At 41.5% G+C, this 24382-nt stretch overlaps 3 non-coding genes and 3 pseudogenes across 3 annotated transcripts; all 6 read left to right on the plus strand.

Annotated features, from left to right (window-relative positions):
* The first annotated feature begins 735 nt into the window (after nt 1–735).
* On the plus strand, nt 736–854 carry LOC120040103. Its single transcript, XR_005475571.1, has one exon. It is a non-coding gene; the product is annotated as a 5S ribosomal RNA (ribosomal RNA).
* Nucleotides 855–1546: 692 nt separating this feature from the next.
* LOC120040099 lies at nt 1547–1708 on the plus strand. The gene has a single exon (XR_005475570.1). It is a non-coding gene; the product is annotated as a U1 spliceosomal RNA (small nuclear RNA).
* Nucleotides 1709–2377: 669 nt separating this feature from the next.
* On the plus strand, nt 2378–2496 carry LOC120040098. The gene has a single exon (XR_005475569.1). It is a non-coding gene; the product is annotated as a 5S ribosomal RNA (ribosomal RNA).
* A 692-nt stretch (nt 2497–3188) lies between these two features.
* Nucleotides 3189–3338, plus strand: LOC120040104 (annotated as a pseudogene).
* Nucleotides 3339–11798: 8460 nt separating this feature from the next.
* Nucleotides 11799–11939, plus strand: LOC120040101 (annotated as a pseudogene).
* Nucleotides 11940–18918: 6979 nt separating this feature from the next.
* On the plus strand, nt 18919–19068 carry LOC120040100 (annotated as a pseudogene).
* The last annotated feature ends 5314 nt before the right edge of the window (nt 19069–24382 follow it).

Below are 24382 nucleotides of genomic sequence, written 5' to 3' on the forward strand. Positions count from 1 at the left end.
TTCCAAATGTGGGAATCTCGATTGCATAATTTATGGTAGTGGTCGTTTGGCTTTACCTGATGTCTTTGTTAATGATAAACCGTTGCTTGGCGGCAGGCTAAGGATGACTGAGTCAACTGACTGTGCTTATGGAGATCTTTGAAGGTCAGTTGTGAAAGAGACTTTGTGGACCAATCGAAAGGTGGAAACATTTGTTTGTAGCAAAACATTGTTGGCATTTTGTCGAAACATTATGTTGCGAAATGCAGCATTGTATTTATGCCACGCTGGTACTTCAATCAAGAGATAGTTGAGAAGCCACTCTAACCCCCCCCCGGTCATGATGTGTCATACGCGCCCCATGCGCTTCCAATATGAAATTGTCCATACATGCGTTCCTCCTTAGCACAGAACAATGCAATAGGTTTTCAACATCCAGAGCTTTTGTGTATTTATTGTGGCTAGTAGGATAGCTGCATGGGAAACTGTTGCTGATGATGTATTTGTCAGAAGTCATTGTATTTGTCCGTTTTTTCCCACAAGGCTGAAATATGTGCCCTCGCTTTGAAATGTTAGCAAGGTTTGTTTGTATTTCATCCAACTATCTGTGCTAAAAAGTGATGGCTACAGTATATGTAATTTCTTCCACTTTTTGAGTGAGCCAAAGTTCAAGCTGCTTATCTAATTGGTGAGAATGCAATGTCTGTTTATCAGACTCACTTTGACTTTATATGGTGTACCAAGAGATGTGCCTTCGCTTACGGCCATACCAGCCTGAATACGCCCGATCTCGTCTGATCTCGGAAGCTAAGCAGGGTCGGGCCTGGTAAGTACTTGGATGGGAGACCGCCTGGGAATACCAGGTGCTGTAAGCCTTTTGTCCACTAGGGGGTGTGGCATTATTTCATCAGCAACACTGCCTTGTAGTAAGCATTTGATGCTGAATTGACTAAATGCAGCTTCTATGGGCTAGTCTCCCCTGCCCTTTTAATACGATCAAAGTTCCTTGTGTTGTCAGGGAGCAACTGCTTTTTATTTATAAGACAAATAAGAATATTGTTACTGAATGCAGCTTGTGTGTGCTTTGTGCTCCCTCGCCCTGTTCAAATGATCAAAGGAAATAATGTTGGTGAGGAGTGGAACTGGACTGGTGTCTGATGGCCCTGTGTTTTCCATGTTGGAATTACAACCCTTCTTTTATGGAGTAAATCAAAAGCACAAGAGAATGTGAGATGTTATTGATAATAAATCAATTGGTTTCATGCATTTGTCTCTGTGTGTGTGTGTGTGTCTGAATGTGATTGTATTTCGTCATATCGCAAACATTTGTGATATCAGATAGGTTAAGATATTAAAAAGTAATTGGTGATTTTTTCAACAGTGTTGCATGATGGGAATCTAGTGGTTCACTGATATAATCTAGTAAACAGAATAAACTACTTTTCACCACTCTGTGTGCAAGTGCATTCCTAAACGGCATTTAACGCAGGTCGATGTGATACGATATTATCAGAACACAAAGTGGTTACCGTTAGCGGAAAATGTTGGCACTGGAGAGACTTTTCCTCCACTAAGCAGAAGAGATACCGTGATCAAGAAGGTGGTTCACCCAGTGTGGGGCTCAGCCATTGCACTCTGGCTGTGCTGACCCCTTGTGAATTTTCCAAATGTGGGAATCTCGATTGCATAATTTATGGTAGTGGTCGTTTGTGCTTTATCCTGATGTCTTTGTTAATGATAAACCGTTGCTTGGCGGCAGGCTTAAGGATGACTTGAGTCAACTGACTGTGCTTATGGAGATCTTTGAAGTCAGTTGTGAAAGAGACTTTGTGGACCAATCGAAAGGTGGAAACATTTGTTTGTAGCAAAACATTGTTGGCATTTTGTCGAAACATTATGTTGCGAAATGCAGCATTGTATTTATGCCACGCTGGTACTTCAATCAAGAGATAGTTGAGAAGCCACTCTAACCCCCCCCGGTCATGATGTGTCATACGCGCCCCATGCGCTTCCAATATGAAATTGTCCATACATGCGTTCCTCCTTAGCACAGAACAATGCAATAGGTTTTCAACATCCAGAGCTTTTGTGTATTTATTGTGGCTAGTAGGATAGCTGCATGGGAAACTGTTGCTGATGATGTATTTGTCAGAAGTCATTGTATTTGTCCGTTTTTTCCCACAAGGCTGAAATATGTGCCCTCGCTTTGAAATGTTAGCAAGGTTTGTTTGTATTTCATCCAACTATCTGTGCTAAAAAGTGATGGCTACAGTATATGTAATTTCTTCCACTTTTTGAGTGAGCCAAAGTTCAAGCTGCTTATCTAATTGGTGAGAATGCAATGTCTGTTTATCAGACTCACTTTGACTTTATATGGTGTACCAAGAGATGTGCCTTCGCTTACGGCCATACCAGCCTGAATACGCCCGATCTCGTCTGATCTCGGAAGCTAAGCAGGGTCGGGCCTGGTTAGTACTTGGATGGGAGACCGCCTGGGAATACCAGGTGCTGTAAGCCTTTTGTCCACTAGGGGGTGTGGCATTATTTCATCAGCAACACTGCCTTGTAGTAAGCATTTGATGCTGAATTGACTAAATGCAGCTTCTATGGGCTAGTCTCCCCTGCCCTTTTAATACGATCAAAGTTCCTTGTGTTGTCAGGGAGCAACTGCCTTTTATTTATAAGACAAATAAGAATATTGTTACTGAATGCAGCTTGTGTGTGCTCTGTGCTCCCTCGCCCTGTTCAAATGATCAAAGGAAATAATGCTGGTGAGGAGTGGAACTGGACTGGTGTCTGATGGCCCTGTGTTTTCCATGTTGGAATTACAACCCTTCTTTTATGGAGTAAATCAAAAGCACAAGAGAATCTGAGATGTTATCGATAATAAATCAATTGGTTTCATGCATTTGTCTCTGTGTGTGTGTGTGTCTGAATGTGATTGTATTTCGTCATATCGCAAACATTTGTGATATCAGATAGGTTAAGATATTAAAAAGTAATTGGTGATTTTTTCGACAGTGTTGCATGATGGGAATCTAGTGGTTCACTGATATAATCTAGTAAACAGAATAAACTACTTTTCCACCACTCTGTGTGCAAGTGCATTCCTAAACGGCATTTAACGCAGGTCGATGTGATATGATATTATCAGAACACAAAGTGGTTACCGTTAGCGGAAAATGTTGGCACTGGAGAGACTTTGCCCTCCACTAAGCAGAAGAGATACCGTGATCAAGAAGGTGGTTCACCCAGTGTGGGGCTCAGCCATTGCACTCTGGCTGTGCTGACCCCTTGTGAATTTTCCAAATGTGGGAATCTCGATTGCATAATTTATGGTAGTGGTCGTTTGCGCTTTACCCTGATGTCTTTGTTAATGATAAACCGTTGCTTGGCGGCAGGCTTAAGGATGACTTGAGTCAACTGACTGTGCTTATGGAGATCTTTGAAGTCAGTTGTGAAAGAGACTTTGTGGACCAATCGAAAGGTGGAAACATTTGTTTGTAGCAAAACATTGTTGGCATTTTGTCGAAACATTATGTTGCGAAATGCAGCATTGTATTTATGCCACGCTGGTACTTCAATCAAGAGATAGTTGAGAAGCCACTCTAACCCCCCCCGGTCATGATGTGTCATACGCGCCCCATGCGCTTCCAATATGAAATTGTCCATACATGCGTTCCTCCTTAGCACAGAACAATGCAATAGGTTTTCAACATCCAGAGCTTTTGTGTATTTATTGTGGCTAGTAGGATAGCTGCATGGGAAACTGTTGCTGATGATGTATTTGTCAGAAGTCATTGTATTTGTCCGTTTTTTCCCACAAGGCTGAAATATGTGCCCTCGCTTTGAAATGTTAGCAAGGTTTGTTTGTATTTCATCCAACTATCTGTGCTAAAAAGTGATGGCTACAGTATATGTAATTTCTTCCACTTTTTGAGTGAGCCAAAGTTCAAGCTGCTTATCTAATTGGTGAGAATGCAATGTCTGTTTATCAGACTCACTTTGACTTTATATGGTGTACCAAGAGATGTGCCTTCGCTTACGGCCATACCAGCCTGAATGCGCATTTCCTGATTGGAGAAGTGACGACAGGTGCGAGTGTCTGAGCTGTGAGTGAGTGTTTGCTGGAGAGTGTTTGCTCGAGAGCTTTTTTTGTTAATTAACTGGTTTTTGCAATATAATTTATTATTTTCTTCAGTTGAATAGTTTAAAGTTTGGTTAGTCTTCCCCCTTGCAGTTTTTCTGCTTGGGGGAGAGGTTTTTTTGGATTCATTTTTTACTATGACGGACAACATGGAAAAGACAAACGGAATGGACAAAGACAACGAAAAGGCGCAAAGGAAGAAAAATGAAGAAAAAGAAGGAATGAAATATGGAAAAGAATACACGGTGGCAATTGAGTTGGAAGGAGAAGACAAAGTGACGACAATGGAACTACTAAGAGCAATTAAGGAGGTGTGTGGAGAGGTGGTGGGATGCCGAATGAAAGGAGAAAAGAAGTATGAAGTTACGATGAGGAATGAAAAAGGAAAAGAACGGCTAATGGATGGAATACGAATAAAGGACACCAAGATACTGGCGAGAGATATTAATGTGAAGGAAGTGGTGGTGTCGTTCATGAATCTGCCTGTATACATGGAAGACAGTGCTATATTGGGCAAGCTATGTAGCTGGGGTGTATCAGCAGTCTCTGAAATCAGGAGGAGAGTTTGGCCAGGCACGGATATAGCAGATGGCACGAGATACTGCAAAGTCAAATTCACTGATACTGTGAAATCACTGCCGTACTCTACAAAGTTTGATACGCTTGAAGGTGGAGAGTACTTTAGAGTCATGCATGATAAGCAGGTCAGAGTTTGTAGGCTTTGTATTCAGCCTGGGCATATTGTGAAGGACTGCCCTGAATTTAAATGTTATAAGTGCGGGAAGCAAGGGCATTATGCAAGAGAATGTGTAGGTGGAAAGGAAAGGGCATTTTGCGAAGGATGTCGCATGAGAGCTGACGAGTGCAAATGTGGAGAGGTTGTGAATGAGGAGGGGAGCCAGGATCTTTTTGTGGAGGCTGATGTATCACCCCGAGTAGAAGAAGACGATGGAGGAGAAGACGTGGTGGAGGGAGGAGAGACGGAGAAAAGAAGAGGGGAAAAGATGGAACAGAAGACGGAGGAAATAGGAGGCAGTATGGATTCAGAGATAAGAAGAGGGAGTTTTCAGGAGGAGGACGGGAGTGGGATGGGTGGAGGCACTGGGGACTCACAGTTTTTGGGGGGGGCCTCGGGCTATGTGGGTGCTTCGGAAGGAGGTGAAGTGGAGGGGAGTGGGATGCTGACAACTATACAGGAGACGCAAATGGATACAAGCAGCACAACAGGCACAGGAAAGAAGAATTCGAGTTGGTTGGAAGAGATGGATTTAGAGGCAATTTCAGATTCAGAAGACATGGAAAAGATTGATAGAGCAAGGGTAAGCTACAGGAAGAGGAAAGTGGCGTTGGAGGTGAAAAAGGACGAAAAAGGAAGAAAACATGACAAAAGGTAGAGGAAAATGAGAAAATATATTTTCTTATTATTATTTATTGGAATGGTTAATTGTATGTCAATCAATGCGAATGGTTTAAGAACAATGGAAAAATTTCAAAGAATAGTTAAAATGAAGAATTCGGATATTTTATGCCTGCAAGAAACACATTGGGACAATGTATGTATTTTAGAAGTAAAAAAAATATGGAGAGATTTTATTTTTGTTAACAATGGCAGGGGGAATTCAAGTGGGGTTGCTATTTTATTGAGGAAGGATGTGGTGGATAATGTGAAACAGATATATAATGATAATAATGGGAGGATTTTAATTGTAGATTTTGAATATATGAGTAGGGTTTTTAGAATTATAAATATTTATGCGCCTAATACTGAAATAGAGCGCAAAGATTTATTTTTAGAAATAGGAAAATGGTGTGAGGGAAACTGTATTGTAGTTGGGGATTTTAATGTTAAAATGGATAGACTGGATATGACAAGAGGAGCTATTTTTAGAAGTGATGTATCTAGGGGGGTTTTAAAGAAGATGATGATAGAAAAAGGAATGATTGATATATGGAGGGATGAGAATCCGTACAAGAGAGAATTTTCTAGAAGGCAGGTGGTTTTAGGGGAGTTGAAACAGACACGGATAGATCTGGTTTTAGTAAATGAAGGGTTAAGGAATTTTATGAAGGATATTAAGTATATTTTTACAACTTTTAGTGATCATGCTGGGTTAACATTTTCGGTGGGGTTAGATAGGGAGGGGAAAGGGGGGGGAGTGTGGTGTATGAATCCAAGGTATCTAGGTGATGAGGAATATGGAATACAACTTAAATCTTTGATAGAACATGAAATGGAGGATAAGCAAAAAGGGAATGATAAGTGCCAGTGGTGGGAAAATGTTAAGAAAAAAATAAAAGATTTTAGTATTAGATATGCAAGGAAGAAAAGGAGTAGGATGACAAGAGAAGAAAATTATTTAAGAGCAAAATTGAATGAAGAAATGAGGAAATGTGATATTGATCCGATTTATAATATTGAAAGGTTTTTAGATTTAAAGGCACAATTGAGCAAATGTGAAATAGATAAATGTAAGGGGGCATCTATTAGAAGTAGGGCAAAGTATGTTTTAGAAGGGGAGAAATGTACGTCTTTTTTTCTTGGTTTAGAGAAAACTAAACAGACGAAATCATATATTAGTGAGATAGAAAATGTAAAGGGTGAAGTGGTAAATGATTATGTTGAGATATTAGAAACTGTACAGAATTTTTATAAGGATTTATTTAACCTGTTTGGGCTGCAAGCCCGACACCGCCCAAAATATGACAACATCCAGCTCTATTGCAAGGCGCGAAATTCAAAATCTATTTTTTAAAAATATTTAACTTTCACACATTAACAAGTCCAATACAGCATTTGAAAGATAAACATCTTGCCAATCCAGCCAACATGTCCGATTTTTTAAATGTTTTACAGAGAAAACACCACATATATTTATGTTAGCTCACCACCAAATAAAAAAAGAGGACAGACATTTTTCACAGCCCAAGTAGGATTCAAGTAGCATGCACAAGCCAACCTAACTAACCTAGAACCAACCTAAATAACCTAGAAAAAACTACCTCAGATGACAGTCCTATAACATGTTACACAATAAATCTATGTTTTGTTCAAAAAATGTGCATATTTTAGCTATAAATCAGTTTTACATTACTGCTACCATCATAGCTACAGTCTGAAATCGCACGGGAGTAGCCAGAGAAAATACAGACACCAACGTCAACTACTAATTACACCTCATAAAACATTTCAGAAAAATATATGCTGGATAGCTAATGAAAGACAAAGATCGTGTGAATAGAGCCAATATTTCCGATATTTGAAGTGTTTTACAGCGAAAACACAATATATCGTTATATTAGCTTACTACATTAGCTAGCATACGGCAGCATTGATTCTAGTCAAACGTTAGCATAGCACAGTTCGACAGATATATGAAAAAGCATCCCAAATTGGGTCCTTATCTTTGTTGATATTCCATCAGAATGTTGTAAAGGGGTCCATTGTCCAGTACAGTCTTTGTTTGGGTTCCAGAACGAACTATTTCCCTCTTGTATTAGCAAGCACACTGGCCGTGCGGCGCTAACCTCTCTTTCTTCAAACAATTCTTGCGTCACATCACGTCTAAAGTCCAGAATAAATTTCAATAATATAATTAAAGTATATTGAAAAAACATACTTTAGGATGATTTTGTGACATGTATCAAATAATATCGTAGCCAGAGCTCATATTCACCTTTAACGAGCGTTTTCCATGAGCCGAGTCCATATTCTACTTCGCGCCCAGAAAAAAAAATAAAGTGCGCAAGTCTCACTCCAAGAGGTTGTGTTCAGCCCCTGGAAGAGATATTCAACTGCTATCTTCTCTCACTTCCGCATTACACCCAGATGAAGGCGTATGACGTGTTTCTACGGTCCTAAGTGACATGACCTTTTATAGACACGCTCTTAAAGAGAGACATCGCATTTTGGAAATCTCAATTCCGGATAGGAAATGGGCTGTAAAAATAGTTCTGTTCCACTTAGAGAAATAATTCAAACGTTTTTAGAAACTAGAGACTGTTTTCTATCCAATAGTAGTAAATATATGCATATTGTAAAAGCAAAAATTGATTAAGAGGCCGTTTGAAAATGTGCGCATATTTTCCAGTTTTTCCAATATTCACCCTGCAGCCATAAGAAGTTAAGAAAGGGGAGGTGGATGAAGAGTGTGTAAAGGAGATTTTAGGTAGTGTGGATGTGCAAATTGGCGTTGAGGAAAAGCAAATATGTGATAGGAAGATAACAGTGGATGAAGTGAAAGATGCAATTAAGGGATTACAAATAAATAAAAGTCCTGGAGTAGATGGACTAATTGCAGAGTTTTACAAAATGTATGAAAGTTTTTTAGCACCGATTTTAATGGAAGTGTATCAATATATGGAAGATAATAATACTGTTTCAGACTCCATGGTGACAGGACTGATATCGGTTTTATATAAAAATAAGGGGAGCAAAATGAAATTAGAAAATTATAGGCCAATTAGTTTATTAAATTCAGATTATAAGATTTTAGCTAAGATATTGGCGAATAGGATGAAGATGGTTTTAAATGATATTATAGCACCTACACAAAATTATAGTGTGCCTGGAAGAGACATAGCTGATACCATCATTACACTTAGAGATGTGATAAATAAAATGAATAGCGATAAGAGAGGGGGAATTGTTTTAAGTATAGATTTTAATAAAGCTTTTGACAGGGTGGAACATGATTTTATGTTTAGGGTACTGGAAAAATATGGGTTTGGAAATAGAATAATAGGATGGATAAAATTATTATATAGAAAGGCAAAAAGTAGGGTAAAATGTAATGGGGTTTTAACAGATTATTTTATTCTTGAGAGATCAGTGAGACAGGGGTGCCTTTTATCAGCATTACTGTTTGTTTTATCGGTAGAACCCTTAGCGGCATACCTTAAAAAAGATCATTTTATAAATTGTGTAGAGACTCCGCAAGGAGGTTTTAGTTTAATTCATCAATATGCAGACGATACCACAATAACAGTTAGAGATGAGGAAAGTGTTAAAAGGGTGATGGAGTGTTTTAAAGTATATGAGAAAGCCTCAGGAGCAAAAGTGAATATGGAGAAGTCAGTAATAATGTATGTTGGGAAGATTAATGAGGAGATTTTTCCTTTTAAAATGGTAAATGATTATTTTAAGGTGTTAGGTGTGTTTTTAGGGGTGAAGGAACAGGAAGCTAGGGATATGACATGGAGTGGGGTTATAAACAAAGTTAGGAAGGTGGTAAATATGTGGAGGGGGAGGTCTTTGAAATTAAAAGGGAAAGTAATTGTCATAAATTCATTGTTGATGTCAATTTTTATTTATGTAATGAATGTTTTGGATATGCCAGAATGGGTTTTATCTGAAATGAATAAAATTGTAGTTGATTTTTTATGGGAAGGGAAGGGGGTGAAAATAGCTTTTAAAACTTTGATTGCAGGTTATGAGGAGGGGGGCTTGAAGTTGGTGGATTTAAATGTGAGGAAAACAGCAATTAGAGTCAAAATGGTACGTAAATATTTATATGGGGAATTAGATTATGGATGGAAAAGATTTTTTAAGGAGTATTTGCAGGAGGTTGGGAGGATGGGGGACAATGGTTTATTGATGTGTATGAAAAAGGAAATGTTAGGTAATATACCTTTGTTTTATAGAGAAGTGTTTGAGGCTTGGGGGGAGTTTTTACCAAATATTTATTATGAGTGTACCATTTTAGACAATATTTTAAATCAGCCAATTTTTTTAAATCCCAAGATACAGTATAATAATAAGATGTTGTTTTGTAAATATTTTATGAGGGCTGGGATGAGACAGATTGGGGACATCTTATATGAGGTAATTCCGGGGTTCCTTCCAAGTCAGGCAATATTTGATAATGTGGTTGAAGAAAATGATGAAATAAGTAGAACTACTGTGGAGAACATGTATAAGAGAATATTAGGATGTCTTCCTGGGGAGTGGGGTGTTTTAATAAATAAAGAGGTGGCAACAAGAGCTAGGGGTTTACCGGTTTTATATTATGAAGGTAATGGGAAGAAGCATGATTTGTCAGGTTTGAAAGTTAAAAAAGTTTATGAAAAATGTATTTTAAGAGAGATAAAAACTCCTGCTTCGGAAAAAGTGTGGTCTAGGGTGTTTGCAAATATAGATGTAAAATCAATATGGAAGAATGTAAATGTAAAATATAATTCTATAGAATGTGAAGACAATGATTTTAAAATGAAACATAATAGAATTTTTACGAACGTGGTTTTACATCAAATAAATAGAGATATTAAAAGAGAATGTGATATTTGTGGTACGGGGGTGGAAAATTTTATGCACTTTTTTGTTGAATGTAGTAGATTAGATGAGTTTCATAAGTTTTTAAAGGGGATTTTAGTACAACAGTGGGGAGAAGAGATTGTTGCTGGGGTTGAGTGGAGGAGGTTGTTTCTTTTTGGTTTAACTGGGAAAAGCAAAGTTATTAATTTTAATTTGATGAATTTTGTTCTTAGTCATGCCAGATACGCTGTAAGACTAAGAAGGAATTTGGGACATTATGAAGGGAAAATTGTGAATGTAGAGGTTTTATTTAGAAGTATGTTAGAGAAAGATATAGAAGTAATATATATAAATATGGTGGATGTAATTTTGAAAAATTGTTTGTGTGGGGGAGCAATTTTATTGAAATTGAGTCGAATGGAAAACTTGTTTTTAATTATTAATTGGTTTTGGTGGATGATTGTGTTTTTAATAGGTTTTATTTTATTTATTTTTTTATTTTTTTGTATTTTTTTATTTATTTATTTATTTTTTTTTTTTGATTTTGTAAAAGGATGAATTGTTCAACCTTTTGATTGTTGATTGAATGTTGTAAATGTTATGTGTTTTTTCATAATAAAAGAAAAAAAAAAAAATACGCCCGATCTCGTCTGATCTCGGAAGCTAAGCAGGGTTGGGCCTGGTTAGTACTTGGATGGGAGACCGCCTGGGAATACCAGGTGCTGTAAGCCTTTTGTCCACTAGGGGGTGTGGCATTATTTCATCAGCAACACTGCCTTGTAGTAAGCATTTGATGCTGAATTGACTAAATGCAGCTTATATGGGCTAGTCTCCCCTGCCCTTTTAATACGATCAAAGTTCCTTGTGTTGTCAGGGAGCAACTGCCTTTTATTTATAAGACAAATAAGAATATTGTTACTGAATGCAGCTTGTGTGTGCTTTGTGCTCCCTCGCCCTGTTCAAATGATCAAAGGAAATAATGTTGGTGAGGAGTGGAACTGGACTGGTGTCTGATGGCTCTGTGTTTTCCATGTTGGAATTACAACCCTTCTTTTATGGAGTAAATCAAAAGCACAAGAGAATGTGAGATGTTATTGATAATAAATCAATTGGTTTCATGCATTTGTCTCTGTGTGTGTGTGTGTCTGAATGTGATTGTATTTCGTCATATCGCAAACATTTGTGATATCAGATAGGTTAAGATATTAAAAAGTAATTGGTGATTTTTTCGACAGTGTTGCATGATGGGAATCTAGTGGTTCACTGATATAATCTAGTAAACAGAATAAACTACTTTTCCACCACTCTGTGTGCAAGTGCATTCCTAAACTGCATTTAACGCAGGTCGATGTGATATGATATTATCAGAACACAAAGTGGTTACCGTTAGCGGAAAATGTTGGCACTGGAGAGACTTGCCCTCCACTAAGCAGAAGAGATACCGTGATCAAGAAGGTGGTTCACCCAGTGTGGGGCTCAGCCATTGCACTCTGGCTGTGCTGACCCCTTGTGAATTTTCCAAATGTGGGAATCTCGATTATGGTAGTGGTCGTTTGCGCTTTACCCTGATGTCTTTGTTAATGATAAACCGTTGCTTGGCGGCAGGCTTAAGGATGACTTGAGTCAACTGACTGTGCTTATGGAGATCTTTGAAGTCAGTTGTGAAAGAGACTTTGTGGACCAATCGAAAGGTGGAAACATTTGTTTGTAGCAAAACATTGTTGGCATTTTGTCGAAACATTATGTTGCGAAATGCAGCATTGTATTTATGCCACGCTGGTACTTCAATCAAGAGATAGTTGAGAAGCCACTCTAACCCCCCCCCCGGTCATGATGTGTCATACGCGCCCCATGCGCTTCCAATATGAAATTGTCCATACATGCGTTCCTCCTTAGCACAGAACAATGCAATAGGTTTTCAACATCCAGAGCTTTTGTGTATTTATTGTGGCTAGTAGGATAGCTGCATGGGAAACTGTTGCTGATGATGTATTTGTCAGAAGTCATTGTATTTGTCCGTTTTTTCCCACAAGGCTGAAATATGTGCCCTCGCTTTGAAATGTTAGCAAGGTTTGTTTGTATTTCATCCAACTATCTGTGCTAAAAAGTGATGGCTACAGTATATGTAATTTCTTCCACTTTTTGAGTGAGCCAAAGTTCAAGCTGCTTATCTAATTGGTGAGAATGCAATGTCTGTTTATCAGACTCACTTTGACTTTATATGGTGTACCAAGAGATGTGCCTTCGCTTACGGCCATACCAGCCTGAATGCGCATTTCCTGATTGGAGAAGTGACGACAGGTGCGAGTGTCTGAGCTGTGAGTGAGTGTTTGCTGGAGAGTGTTTGCTCGAGAGCTATTTTTGTTAATTAATTGGTTTTTGCAATATAATTTATTATTTTCTTCAGTTGAATAGTTTAAAGTTTGGTTAGTCTTCCCCCTTGCAGTTTTTCTGCTTGGGGGAGAGTTTTTTTGGATTCATTTTTTACTATGACGGACAACATGGAAAAGACAAACGGAATGGACAAAGACAACGAAAAAGGCGCAACGGAAGAAAAATGAAGATAAAGAAGGAATGAAATATGGAAAAGAATACACGGTGGCAATTGAGTTGGAAGGAGAAGACAAAGTGACGACAATGGAACTACTACGAGCAATTAAGGAGGTGTGTGGAGAGGTGGTGGGATGCCGAATGAAAGGGAGAAAAGAAGTATGAAGTTACGATGAGGAAATGAAAAAGGAAAAGAACGGCTAATGGATGGAATTACGGATAAAGGACACCAAGATACTGGCGAGAGATATTAATGTGAAGGAAGTGGTGGTGTCGTTCATGAATCTCCCAGTATATGTAGAAGATGGTGTGATACTGGGCAAGCTGAGTAGCTGGGGAGTGGCGGCTGTCTCGGAGATAAGGAGGAGAGTTTGGCCAGGAACGGAGGTGGTTGACGGGACACGTTTCTGCAAGGTCAAGTTCACAGAAAAAGTGACATCATTACCTTATTCTACAAGAATTGAGACGTTGGAGGGAGCAGAATATTTCAGAGTCATTCATGACAAACAGGTCAGAGTGTGTCGTATGTGTATTCAACCCGGGCACATAGTTAAAGACTGCCCGGAATTTAAGTGTTTTAAGTGTGGCAATCAAGGACACTATGCGAGAGAATGTGATGGAGAGAAGGAAAGGAATTTTTGTGGTGGATGCAGAAAGAGATTGGCAGAGTGCAACTGTGGAGAGGTTAGGGCTGAAGAGGGGAGTCAAACAATATTCGAGGAAGCAGTGGTATTGTCACAAGAAGGAGAAGAAGATGGAGGAGAGGACGTGGTGGAAGGTGGAGAGACGGAGGAAGGAAGAAGGAAGAAGGACCAGAAGATAAATGAAATTGGGAGCAGTATGGACTCAGAAATAAGAAGAGGGAGTTTTCAGGAGGAGGGGGGGAGTGGACTGGGGGGAAGCAAGGGGGACTCACAGGTTTTGGGGGAAAGCACAGCACTAACAAGTAGCTCGGGGGGTGAAGAAATGGAGGGGGTTATGGAGTTGATGACAATACCAGAGACGGCGATGAGCACGGGGAGCACAACGGATGTGGATGTCAAGAAGGGGAGTTGGCTGGAAAACATGGACTTGGAAGAGATATCGGATACGGATGATGGAGAAAAGATTGAAAGAACGAGGGAAGGATACAGGAAGAGGAAAGCGGGGGGAAGAGGGGAGAGAAAGGGTGGAAGAGGAAAGAAACTGGATAACAGGTAGAGAATAATGAAATTATATTTTATTATTTTTTTATTTATTAGAATGGTTAATATAATGTCAATAAATGCAAATGGTTTGAGGACAATGGGAAAATTTAATAGAATAGTAAAAATGAAGAATTCAGATATTTTATGTATTCAAGAGACGCACTGGGATAATGTATGTGTTTTAGAAGTAAAAAAAATATGGAGGGATTTTATTTATGTAAACAATGGCAGAGGGAATTCAAGTGGGGTTGCTATTTTATTGAGGAAGGATGTGGTGGATAATGTGAAACAGATATATAATGATAATAATGGGAGGATTTTAATTGTAGATTTTGAATATATGAGTATGGTTTTTAGAATTATAAATATTTATGCGCCTAATACTGAAATAGAGCGCAAAGATTTATTTTTAGAAATAGGGAAATGGTGTGAGGGAAACTGTATTGTAGTTGGGGATTTTAATGTTAAAATGGATAGACTGGATATGACAAGAGGAGCTATTTTTAGAAGTGATGTATCTAGGGGGGTTTTAAAGAAGATGATGTTAGAAAAAGGAATAATTGATATATGGAGAGAGGAAAATCCAGAAAAAAGAGAATTTTCTAGAAGGCAGGTGGTTTTAGGGGATTTGAAACAAAAGAGGATAGATCTGGTTTTAGTAAAAGAAGGTTTAAGGAATTTTATGAAAGATATTAAGTATGTTTTTACAACTTTTAGTGATCATGCAGGTTTAACATTTTCAGTGGGATTAGATAAGGAAAGAACAGGGGGTGGAATATGGTGTATGAATGCAGGGTATTTGGGAGATGAGGAATATGGGAAACAACTTAAATCTTTGATAGCATGTGAAATGGAGGATAAGCAGAAAGAGAATGATAAGTGTTCATGGTGGGATAAGGTTAAGGAAAAAATTAAAAGTTTTTAGTATAGGATATGCAAGGAAAAAGAGAGGTAGGATGAAAAGAGAAGAAAATGAGTTGAGGGCTAAATTGGATAAAGAAATGAGGAAGTGTGACAGTGAACCTAATTATAATATAGGAAAGTTTTTGGAATTAAAAGCACAATTGACTAAATATGAAATAGATAAGTGTAAGGGTGCAATTATAAGAAGTAAGGCAAAGTATGTTTTGGAGGGGGAGAAATGTACTTCATTTTTTCTTGGTTTAGAGAAGAATAAACAGAGGAGAACATATATTAGAGAGATCGAAAATATAAAGGGTGAAGTTGTCAATGATTATGTAGAGGTTTTAGAAACAGTGCAGAATTTTTATAAGGATTTATTTAAGAAAGGGGAGGTGGATGAGGGGTGTGTAAAGGAGATATTGGATAGTGTGGATGTGCAAATTAATGTAGAGGATAAACAAATGTGTGATGGGAAGATAACATTGACTGAAGTTAAAGATGCGATTAAGGGTTTACAAGTAAATAAGAGTCCTGGAGTAGATGGAATAATTGCAGAGTTTTATAAAATATATGCCAGTTTTTTAGCACCTATTTTATTGGAAGTTTATCAATATATGGAGGATAATGATAGTATTTCTGAATCTATGGTGACAGGGCTGATAACGATTTTATATAAAAATAAGGGGAGTAAATTAAAATTGGAGAATTATAGGCCAATTAGTTTATTAAATTCGGATTATAAGATTTTAGCAAAGATACTGGCAAATAGAATGAAGCAAGTTTTAAATGATATTATAGCACCTACACAGAATTATAGTGTGCCTGGTAGAGATATTGCGGATACAATTAATACAATTAGAGATGTGATAAATAAAATGAATCATGATAAGATGGGGGGAATTGTTTTAAGCATAGATTTAAATAAAGCTTTTGATAGGGTGGAACATGATTTTATGTTTAGGGTACTGGATAAATATGGTTTTGGTAATAGAATAATAGGATGGATAAAATTATTATATAAGAAGGCAAAAAGTAGGGTGAAATGTAATGGGGTTTTAACCGATTCTTTTATTCTTGAGAGATCTGTGAGACAGGGGTGTCCTTTATCAGCTTTATTATTCGTTTTATCGGTAGAACCTTTAGCAGCATTTCTTAAAAGAGATAATCTTATAAATTGTGTAGAGACTCCGCAAGGAGGTTTTAGTTTGATACATCAATACGCAGATGATACCACTATAACAGTTAGAGATGAGGGTAGTGTAAAAAGGGTGATGGAGTGTTTTAAAGTATATGGACAAGCATCGGGTGCAAAGGTTAACATGGAGAAGTCAGTAGTAATGTATATTGGGAAGATTAATGAGGGGAATTTTCCTTTTAAAGTGGTTAAAGATTATTTTAAGGTATTAGGAGTGTTTTTAGGGGTGAAAGAAATGGAAGCTAGGGATTTGACATGGAGTGGTGTAATAAATAAAGTTAGAAAGGTGGTAAATATGTGGAGGGGGAGGTCTTTGAAATTAAAAGGGAAAGTAATTGTCATAAATTCATTGTTGATGTCAATATTTATTTATGTAATGAATGTTTTGGATATGCCAGAATGGGTTTTATCTGAAATGAATAAAATTGTAGTTGATTTTTTATAGGAAGGGAAGGGGGTGAGAATAGCTTTTAAAACTTTGATTGCAGGTTATGAGGAGGGGGGTTTGAAGTTGGTAGATTTAAGTGTAAGGAAAACAGCAATTAGAGTAAAAATGGTACGGAAATATTTATTTGGTGAATTGGATTATGGGTGGAAAAGGTTTTTTAAAGAGTATTTGCAGGAGGTTGGGAGGATGGGGGACAATGGTTTATTGATGAGTATGAAGAAGGAAATGTTAGGTAATATACCTTTGTTTTACAGAGAAGTGTTTGAGGCTTGGGGGCGGTTTTTACCAAATATTTATTATGAATGTACCAGTTTAGAAAATATTTTAAATCAGCCGATATTTTTAAATCCAAAGATAAAGTGCAATAATATGATGTTGTTTTGTAAATATTTTATGAGGGCTGGGATGAGGCAGATAGGTGACATAGCATATGAGGTAATTCCTGGGTTTCTTCCATTTCAGGCTATATATGACAATGTGGTTGAAGTAGATGAAGAAATAAGTAAAACTACTGTGGAGAATATGTACAAGAAAATATTAGGATGTATTCCCGGGGAGTGGGTGATTTTAATAAACAAAGAGGTGGTCAAAAGATCTAGGGCTTTACCAGTTTTATATTATGAAAGTAATGGGGAGAAACATGATTTATCAGGTCTAAAAGTTAAAATGGTTTATAGAAAATGTATTTTAAAAGAGATAAAAAGTCCTGCTGCGGAGAAAGTGTGGTCTAGGGTGTTTCCAAACATGGATGTAAAATCAATATGGAAGAATGTAAATGTAAAATATAATTTTATAGAATGTGAAGACAATGATTTTAAATTGAAACATAATAGGATTTTTACAAATGTGGTTTTTCATCAAATAAATAGGGATATTAAAAGAGAATGTGATATTTGTGGTACGGGGGTGGAAAATTTGATGCACTTTTTTATTGAATGTAGTAGGTTGAAAGATTTTCATGAGTTTTTAAAAGGACTTTTAGTAAAACATTGGGGAGAAGAGATTTTTACTGGGGTGGAGTGGAGGAGGTTGTTTCTTTTTGGTTTAAATGGGAAAAGTAAAGTTTTAAATATTAATTTGGTGAATTTTGTAATAAGTCATGCTAGATATGCGATAAGATTAAGAAGGAATTTAGGTCATTATGAAGGGAAAATTGTGAGTGTGGAAGGTTTTTTTAGGAGCATATTAGAGAGAGATATAGAGATAATATATTGATACGGTGGAGGAAATTTTGAAAAATTGTTTGTGTGGGGGAGCACTCTTATTGAAATTCTGTCAAATGGGAAACTTGTATTTCATTATTAAGTGGATTTAGTGGATGATTGTGTTTTTTAATAGGTTTTATTTTATTTATTTTTGATTTTTTGATTTTGTAAAAGGATGAATTGTTCATCCTTTTTTATTATTGATTGAATGTTGTAAATGTTATGTGTTTTTTCATAATAAAAGATGAAAAAAAATAAATAAATACGCCCAATCTCGTCTGATCTCGGAAGCTAAGCAGGCTCGGGCCTGGTTAGTACTTGGATGGGAGACCGCCTGGGAATATCAGGTGCTGTAAGCCTTTTGTCCACTAGGGGGTGTGGCATTATTTCATCAGCAACACTGCCTTGTAGTAAGCATTTGATGCTGAATTGACTAAATGCAGCTTCTATGGGCTAGTCTCCCCTGCCCTTTTAATACGATCAAAGTTCCTTGTGTTGTCAGGGAGCAACTGCCTTTTATTTACAAGACAAATAAGAATATTGTTACTGAATGCAGTTTGTGTGTGCTTTGTGCTCCCTCGCCCTGTTCAAATGATCAAAGGAAATAATGTTGGTGAGGAGTGGAACTGGACTGGTGTCTGATGGCCCTGTGTTTTCCATGTTGGAATTACAACCCTTCTTTTATGGAGTAAATCAAAAGCACAAGAGAATCTGAGATGTTATCGATAATAAATCAATTGGTTTCATGCATTTGTCTGTGTGTGTGTGTGTGTGTGTCTGAATGTGATTGTATTTCGTCATATCGCAAACATTTGTGATATCAGATAGGTTAAGATATTAAAAAGTAATTGGTGATTTTTTCGACAGTGTTGCATGATGGGAATCTAGTGGTTCACTGATATAATCTAGTAAACAGAATAAACTACTTTTCCACCACTCTGTGTGCAAGTGCATTCCTAAACGGCATTTAACGCAGGTCGATGTGATATGATATTATCAGAACACAAAGTGGTTCCCGTTAGCGGAAAATGTTGGCACTGGAGAGACTTGCCCTCCACTAAGCAGAAGAGATACCGTGATCAAGAAGGTGGTTCACCCAGTGTGGGGCTCAGCCATTGCACTCTGGCTGTGCTGACCCCTTGTGCATTTTCCAGATGTGGGAATCTCGATTGCATAATTTATGGTAGTGGTCGTTTGCGCTTTACCCTGATGTCTTTGTTAATGATAAACCGTTGCTTGGCGGCAGGCATAACCCTCCCGTTGTCTCGGCGGGTCAGAGCGACCCCGGGCAGTTCCGAGTTGATTGCCCGTGTCTGTGTGTGGGTCGGAGTGACCCCGGCAGCGTTAGCAAGGTGTATGTTGTAACCCTCCTGCCCCTGTGTGGGCGGGGTCATAGTGACGTCAGAGGGGTCAGAGTGACCCCGGCGGCGTTAGCAAGGTGTATGTTGTAACCCTCCTGCCCCTGCCCCTGTGTGGGCGGGGTCATAGTGACGTCAGAGGGGTCAGAGTGACCCTCGGCAGCGTCACCTGTCGCTTCCCCCGTGTCTGTGTGGGTCAGAGAGACCCTGGCAGGCCGGGGTCACAGTGACCCAACACCACCACCTGCTGGATACTAGTAAAAGGTCCTGCCCCAAAATTGACACGCTCAACATTCCGGGCAAGGGCCTGTGTCGAATACGGCCCTCTGTCCCCAATCGGGCCCTTGGGCCCCGTGTGAGTTTGGATATCGAATCTAAAAACGCCCCCCTACAAACTACTTTCCCTTGGTTGTGGAAATTGTGCCTTTCGGGTATGGCTGTTGTTACACAACCTTCCCCTTGCCTCGGCGGGTCAGAGTTACCCCCGGCCAGCGTTACGAGTCGATTCCCAGTGTCTGTGTGGGTTAGAGAGACTCTGGCAGCGTTAGCAAGGTGTATGTTGTAACCCTCCTACCCCTGTCTGGGCCGGGTCACAGTGACCCGGGCCCTGTTGTAGGCCCTGTGTTATGAGTTGTTCCCCTCTGTCCCGGGGGCTTGGGTCAGAGTGACCCCGGCAGCGTTAGCAAGGTGTATGTTGTAACCCTCCTACCCCTGTCTGGGCCGGGTCGGAGTGACCCGGGGCCTGTGTTAGGAGTTGTTCCCCTCTGTCTGGGCCGGGTCAGAGTGACCCCGGCAGGGACCAGTTGTCCCCAACAACTCAGTGCACGACCTCGGTGCTATCACACGGGGAGGCCAGCCGAGCGTCCCGGATGGGACCGAAGGGGCCGAAGGGCCGAAGGAGCAGGCAGGGCAGACCACGCGCCTCGTCCATTCGCGTGCTTCGTCCCATTCACGTGGCCACCGTAAGCAGGGCGTAGAGAGGCTACTAATATCGTCAGGAAGAAGAAGAAGAAGAAGAAGAAGAAGAAGAAGAAGAAGAAGAAGAAGAGGACGAGGACGAGGACGACGACGAGGAGGAATACGACCCCGCCGAGCGTGAGCCCTCCGCCTACGACTGTAAGCAGGGCGTAGAGAGCCTACTAATATTGTCAAGAAGAAGAAGAAGAAGAAGAAGAACAAGAACAAGAAGAACAAGAAGAACAAGAAGAAGAAGATGAGGACGATGATGAGGACGACGACGAGGACGACGACGACGACGAGGAATACGACCCCGCCGAGCGCGTTGCCTCCGCCTACGACGCCTCGCAGTCCCGGTTTCAGCGCGGCTCAGGTCCTGGAACAGATATCCTCCAGCGTCGACCAAGAAGACGAAGAAGACTACTGCGATTCCGAAGAGGAGGACGTTTCGGAAGATGAAGACGGTGAGGAATACAACCCCGAGCGCGACGCGGACGACTACGAAGACGACTCGGCCTCGCGGTCGTGCTCCTCTTCGGAGGAAGAGCCGGAGGGAGAGCGAGAGGGAGACGCGGCCGCTGCCCGAGAGCGAGACAGAGAGCGAGACAGAGAGCGAGCCAGAGACAGAGAGCGAGAGCGAGACAGAGCCAGAGAGCCAGAGCCAGAAAGGGAGACGTTGCTGTCAAAAAACGGCAAAATCAAATGGTCCTCCGTGGCCTATCGCGGCCCGGACCGGCCCCGCGCCATCCGCCGGCCCTGCCCCGCCGTGACGCCGGGCCCCACGGCCTACGCCGCGTCGCGAGCGCTCGACATCGCGTCCGCCTTCCGTCTGTTTGTCACACCGGCGATAGAAAGGATCATCGTGGACATGACGAATCTGCAGGGGGTGAGAAAATACGGCGACGGCTGGCGACCCATGGACTCCACCGACCTGCGCGCCTACGTAGGGCTGCTGATCCTAGCCGGCGTCTACAGGTCCCGAGGCGAGGCCGCGGCCAGCCTGTGGGACGCCGAGAGCGGCAGGACCGTGTTCCGCGCCACCATGCCGCTCAAGGCGTTTCACAAGTACTCGAGGCTGCTGCGATTCGACGACCGCCAGTCGAGACCCGCGAGACTCGCCACCGACAGACTGGCGGCCGTGAGAGAGGTGTGGGACCTGTGGGAGGAGCGGCTGCAGGCCCTCTACAACCCGGGGCCCGAAGTGACGGTGGACGAACAACTGGTCCCGTTCAGAGGTACCGTCTATGCATCTGTGTACGTACGCGTAGCGTAGAGAGCACGGGCAGTCTATGTATCTGTGTTTGTACGTGTAGCGTAGAGAGCACGGGCAGTCTATGTATCTGTGTTTGTACGTGTAGCGTAGAGCACGGGCAGTCAATGTATCTGTCTATGTACGTGTAGCATAGAGAGCACGGGCAGTAGTAGCACGGGCAGTAGTAGCAATCGGCAAGAGTAGCAACGTGGAGCACGGGCAGTAGTAGCACGGGCAGTAGTAGCAATCGGCAGTAGTAGCAATCGGCAGTAGCACGGGCGGCGGAGGCGGCTGCGTGTAACGTAAACGCAGTGCGCCCCGATGGTGAGCCGGTAACGATGACGCTGGTATCTGTGTTTGTACGTGTAGCGTAGAGAGCACGGGCAGTCTATGTATCTGTGTATGACGCTGCTAATCTCCTCTCCCTCTCCTCTCCCTCTCCTCTCCCTCCCCTCTCCCTCGCCGAAAGGACGCTGTCCTTTCCGACAGTACATTCCCAGCAAGCCGGCCAAATACGGCATCAAGTCGTGGGTGGCCTGCGACGCCAAGTCCAGCTACGCTTGGAAGATGCAAGTGTACACCGGCAAGGCGGCCGGCGGAGGCCCCGAGAAGAACCAGGGCGCGCGCGTCGTCCTCGATCTGACCGAGGGACTGCCGGGCGGTCACAACGTCACGTGTGACAATTTCTTCACCTCCTACGAACTCGGGCAGCGGCTCCTCGAGAGGAACCTCACCATGGTGGGCACGGTGCGAAAGAACAAGCCCGAGCTCCCTCCCGCGCTGCTCCAGTCCAAGGACAGACAGGTCTCGTCCTCCAGGTTCGCCTTCACGCCCACCGCCACTCTAGTGTCCTACCTGGCAAAGAGAAATAAGAACGTGCTGCTTCTGAGCACGCGGCACGCGGAGCCCGACGTTAGCGATCGCCGAGACCGGAAGCCGGCCCTCATCCTAGACTACAACTGCAACAAGGGCGGCGTGGACAACCTAGACAAGGTGGTCGGCACCTACAGCTGCAGACGGATGACCGCCCGCTGGCCCCTGGTCATCTTCCACAACATCCTCGACGTGTCCTCCTACAACGCCTTTGTCATATGGCGAGAGATCAACCCCGACTGGATGCCCGGGAAGCGGAACAAGAGGAGGGTGTTCCTGGAGCAGCTCGGAAAGGCGCTCGTGAAGCCCTTGATCCAAAGAAGGCAGCGTCTCCCCCGCACCAAAGCCGCCTCAGCTATACACATCAATATCCACAACCAAGGGAAGGTAGTGCAGGAGGGGGGGCGTTTTTAGAATCAATACCCAAACTCACACGGGGCCCAAGGGCAGTACGGGGGACCAGCCTGTCACTTCGCACACAGGGCCCTTGGCCGTAATGTTGAATCTGTGAGTGTCCACCACAACCTCTCAGTTATCCAAAACTTTATGTTGTATCCTGTCTGTGGAATTTGGAGGCTGTGACAATAGATCCAGCTTTCAGTAGTGTAGCAAACCACGTATCAGTTATCCAACACTTGATGTTCTAGCCAACGCACTAATACAGGGAAGTACTTATAAGTCAGTTTGGGTTGTTACAAGAGTTTACATTTATCAACACTGGGGAAGAGGTATCAGCTATAACAAGTAGGACTATTATGGGTAACCTGTTCATCTTCGTTGCAACAATCCACTTGTCTCTATGTATGCATCTGTACGAAAAGCACAGTGTAATCAGTGATGGACCTGTGCTTGAAGAAGACTACCTGGGTGTGGATGGGGGACTTGACCTTGACGGAGAATATCGTGGTATGGATGGGGGACCTGAGTTCTGAATCTGACACTGCTCCGAGAAAGTATGGGGGAGATGTAATTATCCTAACAGTTGAAATGTTATATTGTATTCATTTGGTACTATGGTGATGTGGACCTCTTTTATCAATAAAGTACAGTTGGTAACACTTGACAGTTGCTTGTCTGAGCATACTTTATTTTTTACTTGCATTCAACAGCATTATAAACTATAACAAGGCTACCCAAGCCCTCACAGTGAGCAAGCCTGGAAGCCTTATAGGCTCCTGCGGCTTCTGTCAAGCTCTGTGTGTTTGATGAGGCTTTCCTTAGGCCCGCCCTATCATGACTCAGTCAGCAAGCATGGAAGCCTTATAGGCTCCTGTGGCTTCTGTCAAGCTCTGTGTGTTTGATGACGCTTTCCTTAGGCCCGCCCTATTATGACTCAGTCAGCAAGCATGGAAGCCTTATAGGCTCCTGTGGCTTCTGTTAAGCTCTGTGTGATTGATGACGCTTTCCTTAGGCCCGCCCTATCATGACTCAGTCTGCAGAACTGTGGGTCTTTGACAATAGGGGCCAAAGCGATATATTAATGACCATACTGACGTCTCTCAGGAAGCAGAACAGAGTGTATAATGGCACATGGGAAATCAGAGTCTTTCTATACACTCAGATATTGTAATACAGCAAAGGAGAATGACAGTAGCGACGACTCGGACATTGACTTTGTTAGTGGCAGCACATGCAGAGAGCTGCAGTTCAACCCTGTTACAGTTGAAGATGCCCAGCTGCTGTGCACTAGGCTGAAGGTGCAGTGCAAGAAGAGGTCTCTCAGTCATACTGCGTCTGGTGTGTTAGGTGCTCCGTGTAAGAATGTGAAAATAAAAGGTGACGGAAATTGTTTCTTCAGAGCGGTCAGTGAAGCACTATGTGGTACAGAGGAGTACCATGAGCCAATTCGAAATGCGGTGGTGCAGCAGCTACAGAGCAAACAACATATGTATAGGACCATCCTGAGAGTGTGTTACCGTTCAGTGTCAGAGTACATTACGGAGTCCAACATGAATTGTTTAGGTAGTTGGGCGACCGAAGTGGAGATTCAAGCAGCTGCAGACATGTTGGGGGTAAGCATATATACATACTATACCAACCGTTGGATTGAATACAGATCTAATGGTTTAGAGGTGTCT

Source organism: Salvelinus namaycush, unplaced genomic scaffold, assembly GCF_016432855.1.
Source record: "Salvelinus namaycush isolate Seneca unplaced genomic scaffold, SaNama_1.0 Scaffold3227, whole genome shotgun sequence".
NCBI classification, from domain to species: domain Eukaryota; kingdom Metazoa; phylum Chordata; class Actinopteri; order Salmoniformes; family Salmonidae; genus Salvelinus; species Salvelinus namaycush.